General features: G+C 46.4%; 1 protein-coding gene across 1 annotated transcript in view; it reads right to left on the bottom strand.

The window, feature by feature from the left end:
• Nucleotides 1–13,259, bottom strand: part of CUL1 (cullin 1) — a 331,942-nt gene extending 318,683 nt beyond the window's left edge. Inside the window, exon 1 of the mRNA XM_030203694.1 lies at nucleotides 13,147–13,259. The gene's annotated coding sequence lies outside the window, so the exon portion shown is untranslated. The remainder of the gene's footprint in view (nucleotides 1–13,146) is intronic.
• Between the last annotated feature and the right edge of the window lie 968 nt (nucleotides 13,260–14,227).

Genomic DNA, 14,227 nt, shown 5'->3' on the forward strand with positions numbered 1-14,227 from the left:
TGACCATGTCGAACGTGCTGGACATATCGAATTGTAGGAGTAGTACATTTCCCTCGGGAAGAAAGGTTTTACACATTTACATTTCCACATTGAATGAAACATTTCCTTGTCATCAGCAGCAGATGAATCCATTAACTGATGTGTTGTATCCGCCTACCAGCAGGTGGAGATAAAGAACACTGAAAAGCCACAGTGACCCTGGACGTCTAGCTCCTCCTGCCTTCAGTATATCTCTATCTCCCAGCAGGTGTGGATGTCACTTGATCAGCTCCTGGATCCCTGCCTGGGGTGGCTCCTGTGCTTTGCCAGTAGAGCGGGGGTGTTGTGGCTGGTGGTGCCCACTTTGAACGCATACTTGGTTTTGTTCCCTGTCCCTGCCTTTCCCCATCCCCCCTCCTCCCGGAGTCCCTCGTTTGCTGCTTGCCTCCAACATTCTTCACAGTGTAAAAAAAAAAAAAAAAAGGGCGCGCTTATTCAGCGTTGCTGTTCTGAGGCTTTCTCCAGAGATTCTGGTTCTGTGCAGCCTGACCGGAGCTCGTTGACTCGGTCTTCCGAGGTGAGTAGTGCCCAGCTCCTCTGTAGAGGTTCCCGCGGACAGTGTCCTGTGCGGGGTGAGTTGGTGCGAGGCCGCCATTTTATTTCTACATTTCCGTCCGGTCGGGCGATGGCTGCTGAAACAGTTAAGCGCTGCTCCCGCTGTGGTAAACGCAGATCAGCAGCAGGGCTTTGCAGTACGTGCTCCTTGGACGCTCGTGCTAGTACGGGCATGGCGAGCGGTGATTCTTCCCGCTCGATGAAAATGGCAGCGGGCGCCATTTTGGAAACGCCGCGTGGCTCGACCCTCACTGTTGCGGAGGAGTCTGAGTGCAGGGGGACGCCTCGTTCAGAGGCTGCTAGAGGAGCTCCTTCCCCCGCTTCTCCTAATTTGGGGGCAGAGGGCCAGAGTGAGTTTTTCTCCCCTGAGTTTGTGCTGTTGATGCATAAGGCCTTTATGTTAAAAAGAGCTATGCCGGAGGCGTCTGACATTACGATGCGGACTGGATTACCTCCAGGTTTGGATAGCCCTGTGTTGGCTGTGGAGCTTGCTTACTTCCCCCGAGCGTTGGACTGAAGCTAAATGTAGATGGGTAAATTCTCAGTCTGAGAGTGGCGCATCTCCCTTCCCCCCCCCCCCCCCCCGTGGTCAGGATGTGGGGAGTCAGACGGGTCTGGCAGGCCCTCATGGATGGCCAGAGCCGGTGGTTGGGAGGCGGGGCAGACTTATACGGTCTGTGCCCTGAAGAGCACAGGTACAAATCAAAGTAGGGTATACACAAAAAGCAGCAAATATGAGTTATCTTGTTGGGCAGACTGGATGGACCGTGCAGGTCTTTTTCTGCCATCATCTACTATGTATATGTTTGCCACAGGTCTTTGATGACCCTAAAGCAGTACGGATTTTTCACCGTGATGAGCTGTCAGCTCTCATTTCTGACGCCTTGCAGGCCCTTTCTATTGAAGGTGCTGCCGAGGGTGAGGCCTCCTCTGTTAATCCTTGGATGGTTAGTACTATGAAGCCTTCTAGGGCTTTTCCTGTGCATGACTCCATCCAAGAGCTTATTTCAGCTCAATGGTCTGACCCTGATGGGCCTTTGAAGGTAGCCAGGGTTATGGGTCAGCTTTACCCTCTGAGTGAGGATCACTTGGCCCTGTTTGGGATGCCTAAAGTGGATGCGTTGGTCACGGCCGTGACTAAAAAGACCACTCTCCCGGTAGAGGGGTCGCACTGAAGGATATGCAGGACCGGCGGCTAGAATCCGCGCTGAAGCGGTCCTTTGAAATCTCGGGCCTTTCCTTAAGGGTGGCTATTTGCAGTTCCTATGCAGCCCGGGCCTGCCTGTCCTGGTTACAGCAGGCGGTTGATCAGCCCGAGGATGGTGCGGGTGCCCTCTCTGAGGTTGGCCCGCGTATGGAGTCTGCCCTGTCCTTTCTGGCTGATGCCCTTTATGATCTGGTCAGAGCTTCGGCTAAGCAGATGTCTGTGGCGGTTTCTGCCCGCTGTCTTCTTTGGCTGCGGCATTGGGCGGCTGACATGGCCTCTAAGCAAAAGCTGGTGAGGTTACCCTTTCGGGGCCTTCTGTTATTTGGAGAGGAATTGGAGAAGATTGTTAAAGACCTAGGGGACTCTAAATCCCAACGGTTACCTGAGGATAGGCCGCGGCCTTCTTCCAAAACTCCTGTTTTTCCCTCTTCTTCCAGGCCACGTTTCTGCAAAGGTCGCAGGTATCGCCTGGTGATAACGGATGCCAGCCTTTTGGGATGGGGAGCGCATTGCCAGGGCAGCTATGCTCAGGGTCAGTGGACGCCCATGGAAGCGGGGTGGTCCATCAATCGCTTGGAACTGAGAGCGATATTTCAGGCTCTTCTGGCCTTCCACAAGACTCTGAAGGGACTTCCTGTCCAAGTGTCAGACAACATGACAGCGGTGGCCTACATCAATCGTCAGGGCGGCACGGCCCTGGCCGTGGAGGCCGCTCAGATTTTTCTCTGGGCTGAGCTCCACTTGCCTCTGCTGTCCGCAGCTCACATAGCAGGTCAGAGCAATGTGCAAGCCGATTTCCTCAGCAAACATCAAATCGACCCGGCAGAATGGGAACTGGCAGAAGAAGTTTTTCTTCAGATTTGTGCCAAAATGGGGGACTCCCAGATTGGATCTAATGGCGTCGTTCAAACACCAAAGTACTTCCCTTTTTCAGCAGAAGAAGATATCCTCGCTCGGCGGGGTTGAATGCACTGGCTCAACCCTGGCCCTCGGGCCTCCTGTATGTGTTCCCTCCTTGGCCCTTGATAGGGCGAGTCCTACTGCAGATTCGACTGCACCGAGGATTGGTGATTCTCATTGCTCCGGATTGGCCAAGGTGTCCGTGATATGTGGATCTCCGCCGGATGCTGGTGGAGGCTCCACTTCCTTTTCCTCTGATGTCAAACCTGTTGGTTCAAGGCCCGGTGACTATGGAGGATCACTGCCGATTTGGTCTCAAGGCCTGGCTCTTGAAAGGGCACAATTGAGAGACAAGGGCTACTCTAATAAGGTCATCTCCACTCTCTTGCAGGCCCACAAGCAGTCTACCTCCGCAGCTTTTGCTCGGATCTGTCACTAGTTTGACGCGTGGTGTGTTTCAAAGGCGATCACACCCACGCGGGCTACAGTCTCGCTGGTCCTGGACTTTTTGCAGGATGACTTACAATTCCCTGCGGGTGCAAGTGGCAGCGTTGACATGCTACTGAGGGAAAGTCTCTGGCTTGTCCCTTGCTACTCATCCGGACATTGCCCGTTTTCTCAGAGGGGCGCTTCAGCTGCGCCCTCCCGTGCGGTTGCCTTGTCTGGCCTGGAACCTGGGGCTGGTGTGGAAGGCTCTCCAGCGTTCGCCTTTCAAGCTGCTTAAGCGAGCGTCTGAGAAGGATGCGACTCTCAAGACTGTCTTTTTGGTGGCCTTTACATCGGCTAGACACGTATCTCAGCATCAGGCTCTTTCCTGTCAGGACCCTGTTCTGCAGTTCTCAGAGTCCGGAGTGATGGTACGTACAATGCCTTCCTTTCTGCATAAGGTGGTTTCAGCATTTCACCTGAACCAGCCCATTTTTCTACCTTCCTTTTTTAGGGAGGACTTTCCGGATTCCTTTAGGCAATTGCAGTTTTTGGATGTCCGCAGGACTCTGTTGCAGTCAAATGACTTCAGGGCTTCTGATCATCTTTTTGTCTTGTTGACAGGTCCTCGACGTGGGTACCCAGCGTCTAAGGCCACTATAGCCCGTTGGCTCAGAGAAGTCATTTTTTCTGTGTATCTGCTTTCAGGATGGGCTCCGCCTGAAGCGTTTAAAGCGCATTCCATGAGAGCGATTTTCTCCTCGTGGGCTAAAACATGTGCGCTGTCTCTTCAAGAGATCTGTTGTGCTGTTAACTTGGGCTTCTCAGCTCTCATTTGTAAGGCATTACAGGCTGGATGTGGCAGCAAAGCAGGACGCGCATTTTGGAGCGCAGGTGCTTGCTCGCGGAGTTCCCTGTTCCCACCCTACGTAGGGAGTGCTTTTGTACATCCCATCAGTTAATGGATTCATCTGCTGTTGATGACAAGGAAGGGAAAATTAGGTTCTTACCTTGGTAATTTTCTTTCCTTTAGTCACAGCAGATTAATCCATGATCCCTCCCTGTTTGACTTTGTGCTTTTTGTTCAGTTCTCTCATGCAGATATTATATCTCATCAGGAGGAGTTGATGGGAGGCAAGATGGCGACTGAGAGGGAGCTTTGAAAAGACGCTCCATATCTCATACCTCTATTTCCTTCTGAACTCCTGTTCGGCATGCCTAAGAGGAGGGGCAGGCAAAGAACCGGTCCCGCGGTTCCAGCTTCGTCGTCGTTTTCTACTTTGGAGCGTTTTTTCGTTCCGGGAGCAATGTCGGGAGCGAATACTCCGCTGACGGAGAGAGTGGGGGAAGGAGAGCCACCTCACCGCCTGGAGACAGAAACAACGTTGAGCCCCGAACAGCGGTTGGCCCCGCCTATGCCGGCAGACACGCCGAGCAGGGATCGAGAAACCCCTAGTACCCAAGTGGTGGAAGGGAGACTCGGAGCGGGACCCAACTCGGACGAAGCTCTGCCGAGAGTAACAACACATGAAGTGTTGGAATTGCAGGAGGGGAGATTCTTGACTGGAGACCAACTATCAAAGGAAGCAGGGCAACTGGAGCACCCTATTCTTACGAATACATCAAGTAAGTTTTCAATTGGTGAGAAACCAGAAAATATAACCTTGGATGCCATTTGGGAAGCATTAAAGAATTTGGAAACTCTATTTGTACAAAAGCTTTCCCCATTATCTGATCAATCACAGACATTGTTGAATAAAATACCAGCTCTAGAAGGACAAATACAAACTGTGGACAAATCTGTAGAAAATAACTTGAAAGAAATACAAAGGTCACAACAAGTACAAACTAACTTAATTAAAGAAAATCAATATCTACAGAATAAAATAGAAATGTTGGAGAATGCACAGAGAGCTAATACACTCAGACTCATAAACTTTCCCAAGCAGCCTATTATAACTCCATTAATAACTTTTAAAAGATACTTAAGTGAAGTTTTGAAGATACCGGAAAAGGCATATCCGCCTATATCAAAAATGTATTTTCTACCACCTTATAAGAGAAAGGAGAACCAACAATTGGTAGAACAAGGAAATGAAATTCCTTTTGATAATTTGGATTTAAGTTTGACTCAAACTTTGGAAGATGACAATCTGGGACTAACACCAATGACTTTAATTGTCTCACTTGTATTACAACAGGACAGAGACTGGCCACTCAAACAATTTTTCCTTCATAGAGCACAGCTTTTTTTGAATTATAAAATAAAAATGTTTCCGGATATCTCTAAGGCGATCCAAAAACGGCGTAAATAATTCCTTAAATTACGCCCAAAAGTACAACAGTTGGGCGCTCTCTGTTGGTTAAACTTCCCATGTAAATGTGTAGTTAAATTGAACTCGGTTAAATATATATTCTTTGACCCTATTCAATTTGACTCTTTCTTGGGTGCAAAAATTGCCCTGTTACCTTCTGTACAGTTAAGACAAATAATTACATCAACTCCGTGATTAAATAGGCACTCCTAGAACTCCCTCTCATTCCTTAGTTCCTTATAGAAAGAATTTGCAATTTATTCTTTATAATTTCATGAATATTGTGGTTTGCCTCCCATATTGTGGACTATAGATGAATGATTTAATGTGATTTAAAATGTCATCTTATATTGTAAACCTATTTTCTTAAGTAATATGTTATCCTTTGATTTTATTATTTCAATGTAAGATGAGAATTATGGAATTACTTTTTTTTGGTAATTTCTCTTTTCCTTTGTTAATGCATCTTTGCCAAGCAAGATTTAGTCTTGTAATTATTGTAAATTGTAAAAATAAAAAATAAAAAAAGGAGGAGTTGATGAACAATTCTCAAAGTTTCTACATGCTGTTCTATTGCAGGAGGTTGAGTTCCTCCCTCCTTTGTGTTGTTATTGCTCCGGTTCTGGGGCATTTTTTCGCTGTGAGGAGAGTATATGTTATGTTACCTTTCTTATTCACTCTGCTTTGGAAATTTCAAATACTGAAGGCAGATGAGGCTAGCCGTCCAAGGGTCACTGTCGTTTTTCAGTGTTCTCTATCTCCACCTGCTGGTAGGCAGATACAACCCATCAGTTAATGGATTCATCTGCTGTGACTAAAGGAATGAAAATTACCAAGGTAAGAACCTAATTTTCCCATTTATAGAGCTTTGGGGGAGGGACAGGGAGACAGGGAGATATGATTTTGGCCAGTCTAGACGCAGAAAAAGCATTCGACAAAATTCTGTGGAGATATTTGTTTTGGATCCTAGAACGGTTTGGTATCACGGGAGCATTTTTAGATTGGGTGCGAATTCTATACAGTAACCCTACAGTACAGTTGCTTATCAATTTTGGTCTTACAGAGTCGTTTGCATTGGGGGATTTCAAGAAGGCGGCTTTTTTGGAGAGATTGGCTGAATATTGGAGTCGGGATATGGGTGAAGTTATTTCCCAGGATGTACTGAACTCCAATTGGAAGCCATCACCCAGAATAACCAGCGCCAGAGCTGAGGAAAAGGTAGACCACACGTCCCGAAAGGCCTGAAGCGGCCTCCCTGTAGGCCCAGAGGGACCATCCAGACTTGCTACATTGGGATTGCCGGGAGACAGCAGCCACTCACTCAGTGCCCTGCCGGCTCTCCGTCCCCCGGAAGATTGTCAGGCCTGAAACTGAGCCCTCTGGCCAAAGGTCTGACGACCAGACCTACACAAGGAGCTGTCATGAAACAGGGCACCTGTTGAGCCCACAAGACAAGCAGAGGAACAAGGAATGCCTTCTGGAGGACGCTGGGGCCCGCTCACCCAGCTCCTGAACCAAATTGCTGAGGTCATTCCCAAAAAAGAAATGTATCTCAAAAGGGTAACCTGACCACATAGGCCTTTGAAGTGGCAACAGCCACCCACGCCCGCAGCCAGAACTGGCGCCTCACGGAGAGCGTCAAAGACATGCTTGTGGCTGGAAAAACTGACATACACAGTGGCCATCAGACAGGCTAAGCCCGCCTCCATCCAGGCAGCCCGGGACTGCCCCGGGAAAAAGGACTGCTGATATCACTGCCAACAGGCCTGTGCCACCAAAGGGCTACAAATAGAAACCTGCAGCTCCAAAGCAGTCACCTCAAGGTGTGCTGGAAAGCCCATTTCAGCTTCCTAGCTAGCAGATCCCTCAAGGCAAGACCACCAACCACCGGGAGGGTGGTACTCTAGGTGACTGCAGACACAGAGTCCAACTTAGGTAGGGGAACATCTCCTCCTTCTGGCACCAGAGAAAAAGGACGGGCCACGGTCCTCCCAACCTGTAGGCCTGTGTCAGACGCACTCCACCTTGCAGCAAGCAGGACCTGAATGTCCAGGTGAATGGAGAAATACCCTGGACAGTCCCCTGAGGCTCTTCATAAGGCTAGCCGCCTGACTACCTTCCGGAAACTCCCCAAGGGAGCGATGCAAGTGCCTCTGAAATCAGAGGGCCACCTCCTAGCACACCAACTGCAGCGAAATCTGAGACGAAGTCTCCACGGGGCAGCAGTTGCGATCCCCATTTCCTCTCTCTCCCCGGAGCTGCCAGGCCTGCTGGAGAAAAGGCTCCTAGCACCAGCCCAAGGCCCGGTGGAGCAGACGGTTGGCCCTGACCCAGCCCCCCCCCCCCCCCAAAGGGACCCCCACCTACACAGCTGCCTGCGCATGGGCTTCGCTTCTGCCTGGAAAAAACAAAACGGCCGCCATTCCCGCCTCCTTCTGAGGCGAAGCACCAAGGCCCTGCACCGGGAACCAGAGCCAAAAGAAACGCGCTCTGTATATGCGAGCCCTGAATCAGCTCCTGCACTTGGGAACTGGACTGCACACTGTGCAGCGGCCAAAGGAGGAACACTGCTCACTGGAAGACGGGCAGCAGGTCACACCCTAAGCGGGGGTTGCCACGGCCAGAGACTGCCGCTGCGCGGGGAAAACATGTGGTACACTGCACTACACACCCCTTTTTTTTTTTTAAACTGGAGCACAGCACAAACAAAAATATGTCTTTTTTTTTTTTTACATTCAGGAAGATTAGGCAGTTTTCTGTCTTCAGGGGAATCACAGTCTGTTTGTATCTGCCAAAGACCTCAAGGAACAGTTGTGAGATTTCAACCAGGCTCCCCTGGTTCTCACTCCACTGCTCTAATCATTAAACTGTTCCTCCACTTCCTCCATCGTTTTATTTTTTTTCTTTTAGCACCGACACACAGTGCTCCCATCAATATCCCAAGGCCTGAAGCACAGCAGAAAGGACCCACCACCCTGGGTCCACAGTCACCCCCCCCCCCCCCTTTCAGAGCAGGGCACGCGCAGCAGAACCGGCCTGCCAGACTCACTGTGTTGCCTGTGACTCCTCATCTTCTGAGCAGGCTCTCACACAGAGGGAAAACAGGGAAAAGGCACAGAACACTCCTGGGAGAAGACACGACAGGGACCCAGCACCACCAGGTATGTCTGCTCAACTGGGAACCAGATGGCCAACTGGACCAGGAGCAAGGCCTCAGAACCAGAGACAGAGGAAGTCTGTCCATCCACCTGCTGGAGATAGAAGATACCGAGGAGCTGAGCTGCTAGCAGGGAGCTATGTAGTGGTGCTCAGTTCTGTATTTTCTATCTCCACCTGCTGGTCGGTGGACATAACTACCCACTCGTCCTGGAATAGTGGGAATGAACGTAATAGAAGTATATTTATGCCATTTTCTCTGACATCTTTGATAGGCCTCTGCACTAATAAATGCATAGACAACCAAAGAACATAAGAATAGCCATACTGGGTCAGACCAATGGTCCATCTAGTCCAGTATCCTGCTTCCAACAGTAACCAATCCAGATCACAAGCACCTAGCAGAAACCTAATTAGTAGCAACATTCCATGCTACCATTCCTAGGGGTAAGCACAAGATTTCTTTTATTACTGCACTCCAGATCCAGACAAGACTTCAAGACAGTTTTATGCAACTTTTGTCACACATCTGGGGAAAAGGAGAGGCTGGATGGCTTATGAATGGAGTTCCAAGTGTCCTCTATTCATTTAGGGTCTTTTTTTTTTACTAAACCATGCTAGCAATTCCTGTACAGCGAATGAGCTGGGGTGCATTTATCGTGCCAGGAATTGCTAGCACAGTTTAATTTTAAAAAGGCCCTTAACTTTTTAAGCCATTGTAATATCAGGAAACTTTGACCTTAGCTAGCCAGTATAAGCAATTTTAAACATTAAAGTACAAATGCTTATTGCAATTTTTTTATGCTAGGGTCAACTATCTTATATTGTTTCCAACTTTCTCAAAATAATATATCCAGATTTCTAACAGCAAAAGCTGGAGATAATTTTTACACCAATCCTAGAGATGCTTCCACTGGTTACCAATTTCCTCCATGGTCCAGTTTTCCATCATTCACAAATGTTTAACCCAAGTATGCCTTGCTGGGCTGTTGGTCAATTCCGCAGCATGGCCCAAAAGGCATGAAGGCCTTTGTGGAAAAATCTATTATAACAGCAAAACAATGCATCCTGGCTGAGTGGATTACAAATAGATACCCCACTTTGCAGGGGTGGAGACTGCGAATGATCCACTTAATTCGGATTGAGAGGATGAGTATAAAACAATTTTCCTCGGAAAGGGGCGAGAATTGGATAAACTGCTGGAGCCTGTTCCTGGACACCTTAACACCAGCTGCACGAAGCCGCCTTATGAACACATAGTTGTTTAACCAATACTGGTGGAGTGAATGTATTTTGACTAGTTAAAGAAGGGGTTTAAGGGAGGGGTAGGTTGGGAAGGGTGGGAAAGGACTTTGACACAAGAGTAGAAACCTTATCGTAAAAGAATAAGCTGCAAAAGGTCAAGTTGGTGGATCGGGAGTTGGGGTATAAAAGTTACAATGATTTTCAAGTTGTACTGCTTTGAACAAACGTGATATGCTGTTTGGTGAACTGTTCAGTTTGAAGTGTCATTGCTGTTGACTAATAAAAATGATTAAAACATAACCCAAGTATGCCAAGAGTATATTGTCCAAAAAAAATGTGTGTTTAATATATCTTATTCTACCATTACAGTTTTCGCAGGAATAATTTTTCCATTGCCCCAGCATCCATGATTACAAGTTGAAGTGTACTTACTGCTGTTTCACTATTTTGCCCCAAGCAGAGAACTCTTCCACTTGATATCCCCCTATAAACATGAAGACTTCAGTATTCAGGCAAGCTTTTTTGAGGTACTTAAAACTGTTTCATTTTGTTACAGTATTGCTACAATATTTTATAGTACAGTCTCAATTATCCAACCTTCTGACATTCATATCCGGTGATGAAGCTTCTCTTTCCATTTTCTGAACCAGGGACCCTACTTTTACTACAAAACAGCACAACTGTGAACCGGGACCCTGCTTTTACTGCCTTTGGTTCTGACCTTACCATTGTTTTCCATATTATCTGACTTTTCATTTATCCTACAATAGGTCGGTCCTGTTTAGGTTGGATAATCGAGACTACTGTATTGTCTAATTTGTTTCACATTTTTTTATTTGCTGTTTATTCAGTTTTATTTATTATTTTATTGTATTCTACTTTAATATGTTTATAGTCTGAAGAATATGAACTATTACCATGAAGTAAATTGGCACATTTACAAAGTCATTCATTTCTACATCATTGGTTTAAATCTGATTTGAGACAGAAGCCACTGTACCTAACATCTGAATGTTATTAAGTAGTTGCTGTATGTGATATGCGCTGGGAGTTTCACTATCAGGCAAGTGATGATATAATCTGCTCTTTACCAGTACTCTAAAGGCAATCTTCTCATCCTCAAGGCCCAATTTACTACAGCTTCTCTCCTTTCTAGGATCAAAATTTAGTGAGAGGCCATTGGAGATGGGTCTTAACCTGCTCTCAAGATACCACCGACAGGATTGTGTGGGAGAAATCTTACTGCCACTGCCTGTGCTATGGATAAATGCTATATTGACAGTACTAAAAGCAAAATTGGTCATCTTTAGTACTCAATACACTAGAATAAAATGTAAAAGTCAAAAGAAAAACTGCCTTTACAGAATGTTAGGACAAATGTATGTGGCTGTACTGAATCAAACAGACAGCATTCAAAATCTGATGAAAACTAATCTAACCTTTAATATTTGGGAAAACAGAACAAAAAGTGCTCACACAGTTCAGCTTTGCAGTCACTCTTTCACTAGTAAGACCAATAATATCTTATGGAGATACTATCTCAATAACAGGGCTGTTCATAGTTCATGACTCAGAAGAGCAAATTAGGCAACCTGATTTGTTTTTGTGGATATCACATGTCACAGGTGTATAATAAAGAACAAGGCAGAATACCAGAGCCATACCAAATATCATATGTACATATATACACACACATACATCTAGGCTAATGTCCTCTTTCATACAAATTAAAGCAAAGTCATCACGTCTCATGAAATATGACTTCAATGTTTGTCATAACACCCTTTTCATCAGTGGTCAGAATTAGTTCTGTAATGGCATCAACTATGCATGTAGTCAATCATGCCACCATAGCTATGAGAGAGAGAAGCAGAGAGTATAAATAAGGCCACAGTCACAGATGGAACAACAAGGTGCACTCAGGAATCACAGGAAGCAACAGCTCTGAGCCCTGCTCAGTTAATCACCTTTAATTCCTTCAAAAATGTTATGTCAGTACAAAATTCAGCTTGGACTGTCTCACTGGCAGTATAATGTGGTTTAAATGTAAAATGATTCCGGGGATCTAGTTGTGTACTGCAACCATACAAGTGCACCAGTACAAATAAAGAACCCGAGGAAACAGTCACAAACACGAATTTCGACTTCTGCAGGTTATCAATAGAAATCAAACAAAATAAAACATGGAAATGAAAATAAGATGATACCTTTTTTATTGGACATAACGTAATAAGCAAATGTGTTAGCAGATAGTATATATAAGAAACATCAAAGCATTATTCTGCAGAAAACAAAAAGGTATTCAATGAAAACTTCTTTGGATCATTACTGCGCAGCAAAAAGATTTAACAACTAATGGGCAGAAAACATGTTGCCTTGGGTGAATAACTATCAAACAGACCCTTCAAATATTTCTTAAAGAATATTGCTAGCAAAATTTCAGACCTATAACTTTCGAATGCTTCGTTTAAAATACAGGAACACAAGATACAATCCCAAGCTCAGAAATCTTATCGGGTCTGTCGCCCGGCCTCCCCACAAACTTGGTGTTAAGAACTAACAAAGTTGTCGCCGCGAGTTCTGCGGCTCGACTGGAACTAATTGAAAGAGACACCTCCCGATCAGTGCCATGACAGACAGGACAGACAGGAGGCCTGGACACCCCCCGAACCCCCGAAAAAGGGGACAGAGCCAAACTGAAAAAGTTCAGGGACTGTGGGATCTTTGGCACAGACGTCAGATTTAAAACTATTTTATTCTTTGGATACTTTTTTTTTTATTATTATTAAGTGCGCCACTCCGACGCGCGCCCCCGCCAATAGCGCGTTCTACCCGAACCATCAACATTTTATCCCTCGCTATAACGTAACGTGCGCGCGGTCTCTTGTTGCCGGAGCAATTTCAACGGGGCGGAAGGGGAACGAGGACACAAGTTTTCTTTCTGCGCTTGTTTTATTGAGGAGGGGGCAGCGCGTCTGAAAACTTAGGTACTCACTCCTGTTTCCGGATCCCCCCCACCCCAGTAATAATGACTGAGAGACGAGGACGGTGTCCCTCATCAGGCTTTCTCCTGGGAGCCGCAAGACAATGATAAGACCAGTCCTCCTTCCCGGCCATGTGAGAGAAATTAATAGAGACAAGGGAGCCTGGCCCTGGAGGAGCAGACGGGGATCGAACGGACCTCAGGCAAGCTCCAGCCGGTCTCGGCCTTTCCCGGCACAGCCTGCCTGGCCTCGGTCCCATTGCACTCCGAGTGGAATGACCTACTCTCTCGGCGTTCTACACCCCACAACCACTGCTTACCTGCATCCTCCTGCCGCCGCTTCTCCGCTCCCCCCTGCCCCCAACACTGAAGCAAGGAAAGACGAGCCCGGAGCACTCGCACTGACCCCCCAAACACGCAACACGCACTACTACTACCAACGAGACTGTAACAAAAAAAAATATGAAAAAAAAACTGCACCCGCCGCCTACAGCGCCCCCAGCGCCTGAGCAGCACCACTGCACCTTGCCTCCCTCCAACCGGAAAGCTACGGAAGTCCTATGGCACTGACAGCCCGCCCCGCTCTGACATAAGAGCAAAGCACAAGCTGATGAGGCAACCACAAAGAGGAAATAAAAAGATTGACAAATAATGTTAAGAAGATAACGTGATGCCTTTTTATTACACTGACTAGCTGACGGAAGTTTAGTCTTTTTTTTTTCTTTTTATTTGTGAACATTCAAAAAATACAGCCAAGCAAAACACTTGTATCATTATAGAGCCTCAATCAAGCAAGCACTTCACATCAGCTAATAAAAAACAAGGGTACAATAGACTAAGAAGCTCACTCAAGATCTCTATTTGTAGGATCCCTAGAATCTTATGGAAGAAATATAGCAAAAGCTACCATTTAAGCAGAATAAGAAAACAGCTTAAGCAAGCCAACTTCATGACTCAGGCATATTCACTCAGTGATATTTTCATGGACTGACTGTAGCCCAGCAGATACCCTCAAGGCTGCCCCCCCCCCCCCAAAAAAAAAGCAGATATCTGAGATTGCTCAAAGAAAGCATATTTTCTGAAACAGTTTTTCACTACACAATTACAGACACAACAGAAGGAATTGCTTTCACACTGAAAAAAAAATTCATGACAATTCAGAAAGTATAATATCAACACAGTATCTAACAGGTCACAGAAAACATCACTAATAAAGTAGCAGAAGAGACAAAAAGAATAATCCGCATCACAGTTACCTGATGCTAGGGTTCAGCTTGGGGGTCAGTGATCAAGAAAAAGATCTGGGTGTCGTTGTAGATACTATACTGAAATCTTCTGCTCAGTGTGTGGTGGCAACCAAAAAAGCAAACAGGATTTTTTTTGTTACATTTGTACCCTACA

The sequence above is a fragment of the Microcaecilia unicolor genome, chromosome 1 (assembly GCF_901765095.1).
Source record: "Microcaecilia unicolor chromosome 1, aMicUni1.1, whole genome shotgun sequence".
NCBI classification, from domain to species: Eukaryota; Metazoa; Chordata; class Amphibia; order Gymnophiona; family Siphonopidae; genus Microcaecilia; species Microcaecilia unicolor.